General features: G+C 34.7%; 1 long non-coding RNA gene across 2 annotated transcripts; it reads right to left on the bottom strand.

Moving 5' to 3' along the window:
- Positions 1-2115: 2115 nt before the first annotated feature.
- LOC111407440 lies at positions 2116-3180 on the bottom strand. Of its 2 annotated transcripts, XR_002705111.1 has the most exons (3): positions 2936-3174; positions 2245-2572; positions 2116-2130 (listed from the first exon to the last, which is right to left on the bottom strand). It is a non-coding gene; the product is annotated as an uncharacterized LOC111407440 (long non-coding RNA). The 2 variants fall into 2 exon arrangements; XR_002705110.1 differs by lacking the exon at positions 2116-2130 and having other exon boundaries at positions 2244-2572; positions 2936-3180.
- Between the last annotated feature and the right edge of the window lie 187 nt (positions 3181-3367).

Below are 3367 nucleotides of genomic sequence, written 5' to 3'. Positions count from 1 at the left end.
TTCTTTGGTTTGGTTGATTTCTGTCTCTATTTTTCACTTTTCTTTTTTCAAATTATTGTTGCTTTACAGCAAATTAAGGACCCGCTTGAGGTAAATTCTTAATTTCTTCGCTACTTTTCTTTTCCTTTAGTCATTATTTTACTCAGTCACACATAACAAACACATCAATAAAAATTTTGACTTTATTTTTTAATTGACTCGTGAGAATGAGGTGGAGTGTGTGGTTAAGAATTTTATTGAAGATTGGTGCCTTAATTTCTGAACAAAATAATAGCATTGGGAAGAGTAAGGATAGAGATAGTTGCGAGACTCGACTCGAACATTGATCCCGTTCGAGATATTGGGTTTATTTGTTCAAAAATCAATCAATTGAGTTGGGGGTTTATAAAAATAGCCGATTTAATCAGGCTTGAATCTAGTCGATGGCAGTCCAATTATATTATTTTATTCGACCTGATTAAGGGCTCGAGTTTAATAACTAGGAAAAGAAATCAAACTTAGTTAAACCAACTCCATTAGACATTTGGTCGAATGAGTGTTTTGCATTTGTAAATGAAAACAATTTTTTGACAATATTAATGTTAACTCCCATTTAAATTAAGTTGTGGTACGTGACATGTCCACCATTAAATAACAACACTAGGGAGAAAAAAACTGAAAATTGAACACGTTCCTTACCATTTCAACGTTGAAATTCTTTGATTTTGTTTTTTAGCTTTTCAAATTCATTTATAAAATAAGATCAAAAAATTGAGGCCCACAAATTTGATAGAGATCACAAGAAACATTACCCATGGGTTTGATCACCTAACCAAGACCATGCAATGACAAATAGTATGATTTGTTGAAGACTTTCCTATCCCATCATATTCAGCCTTTTGTAATTCCTGCTTTTACTCTTGCAACCCTGCTCCCTGTCCCGGTTTGGGGACAAGGTCAGGGTGGCGCCCCCTAGTGGAGGGGCGTCGACAGGGAGCTTTATTCTTACTCTTGACGTTTGATTGTATTCAAATTTAAGTCTCTATGTGAACAACTTATGAATGATTTACAAATAAAAATAGTAACAGAACTGATCTCCTGTCTATAGTGGACACAGGAGGTTATAGTGCCCACCACCAATGTAGCAGACACGTTGCCACGTCGATCGAGAGGGATATAAAGTAAAAAAAAAATTGTCAGATCAACGGTGGGCATTATATCTGTTGTCCACTGTGAACAGGAGATTAGTTTTGAAAATAGTAATCAATTTCATGAAATAACGACAATGAGTAATTAATAAAAATGTGGTTAAAATTAATATTTTATTTTTACCGAACCAATTTATAAATTGTATCTATAACAATAACTAGTAGAAGTGGTGTCAAAGTTGAGTTCTTCCAAGTTCTAATGGCTCAAATGTAATGATAGTAAGAAACAAGATGTAGAAATATAGAGTTCTAGCGTGATTTGGTGAATAATGAGATTCTTTAACTTGGAGGATGAGTTGAATTCCCAGTTACAACATTGTGTTCTAAATTCAATCGAGGGGTTCCAAAGTTCACGTGATTTGACCCGTCTTTCAAAACAGACAAAATCAAACAAGTCCAAGTGACCCCAACGTCGAGAAATTGATGCCAATATCTCAAGTTAGGTCAATGAAAGAGTGATTGGAAATGTAAAGCCGTTAGTTTTTGAATCTTAATTTGAATCAACAATGAAAGCTGCCGTCTATGACTCGGCGGCTTTGGATAATCACTTACAATTACCTTGACCACTTATCTGTATAGTACATTAAATGTACAAAAATTGCTATAACAAAATTTCTCTTATTCGTATTAACAGATACTCTAGGAGGAATGTTTTTATGCGGTGCTATGGAAGCATTGGTTTATACATTCCTCTTAGTCTCGACTCTAGGGATAATTTTTTTCGCTATCTTTTCTGTAATCAATCAATTGATCTTTTTCATATAAATTTCATTTGCTGAAATTTTTCCCTTGATAAACTCTATTCCCACTGTTGTGGTATTAATCTAGACCATTTCCTCTGAGATGACTTTTCATAAGTGATTAAAAGATTTTGTATTGAATAATGCCTTATTGGAAGCTCTTTCAATTCTCAGCGCTCCAAAAACAAGCACGTTGCCCCCATCTGCTGCATTCAAACCAGAGTTGTCAAATGGCAGAAATTTATAGTGCTTGGTCCAAACTAAGACACGAATTTAACTCTACAATGATAAATAAAATAAAAAATCGAAGGATTCACCAGTGATAAACAAGCCATTGTTGAACTTGGTTGCGATCTGATTAGATTTACCAAAGTGTCGTTCGCCAACAAAATGGCTACAGTGTTGTCCGAGAAGCCAATACCAGTATAGAAAGCAAAAAATTTGTGACAGCTTAACAAGGTATGTATAAACAATATAACTAGCAAAAGATCACGTCACAAGGTTCCACCAGTACACTCGCGCAATGTTTTCTTACTTCGTCCACCAGTAAATTAAAATGAGAAACGTGCAAACAGCAGCGAGCAAGGAAAGGATGATGGTATCCATGGACTTTTTCTTCTTTATAGCCGAGAGAATGTGATTCACCTGCAACATTCGAATGATATTTATAAATTTGACAGATTCATCAGCAAAACTATCGTCTCGATTCCCACCTTATCTGGCACTAACGAATAGCATAGATATGAATAATTCACTTAGTTGTCTCAAACTGTCGATTTAAATACCCTATGATACTCTTCCAAGATATTAGTTTGAAGGTCCCATATCCATGTTCTGTATGTCAAATTACATGTCAACTAGGTGACAGCTCTATAACAACTAATCTTATACCTTCAAAAGATGCCTCGATCAAAATATAGAACTGCCTCTCTAAACACCAACATTGCGAGGAAGAAGAAAGGAAAAAAATAAAATAAAATCAACAGTACCAAAAATTAATTTCCTTACCGTTGGAAGCCGACTGCTGACATTACTTAGCTTTGAATTAATGCCCCCAAATGTCGAACGTTGAAACATGAGAGATTTTAAGGTTTCTTGTGCTTGTGAGATCACGGAGTCCACCTGCAGCAATAAAGAATCAGGTACATATAAATAACAAAGACATAGTAAAAATATACATACTGAGAATTATGAACAACTTCCCCAATCATAAATAGCAATTCCTCAGGGTAAGCACGTAGCCCAAGTTTGTATAAAACATCCTCAAAACAAACAATGACACATGAAATGAATATATCTGCAACAACAATTAAATATTGAAGTTGAATCTAATCAAGTTTACTAGTATTATTAACAAATGCTATTCCATCAGCATCTTGTCATCCTTCATAATCTCTCCTCAAACCACCAAAAATACAGGCATAAAAATCCCTTCTATGA

Source organism: Olea europaea, chromosome 13 (genome assembly GCF_002742605.1).
Source record: "Olea europaea var. sylvestris chromosome 13, O_europaea_v1, whole genome shotgun sequence".
NCBI classification, from domain to species: Eukaryota; Viridiplantae; Streptophyta; class Magnoliopsida; order Lamiales; family Oleaceae; genus Olea; species Olea europaea.
This window is presented reverse-complemented; position numbering and strand designations above follow the sequence as displayed.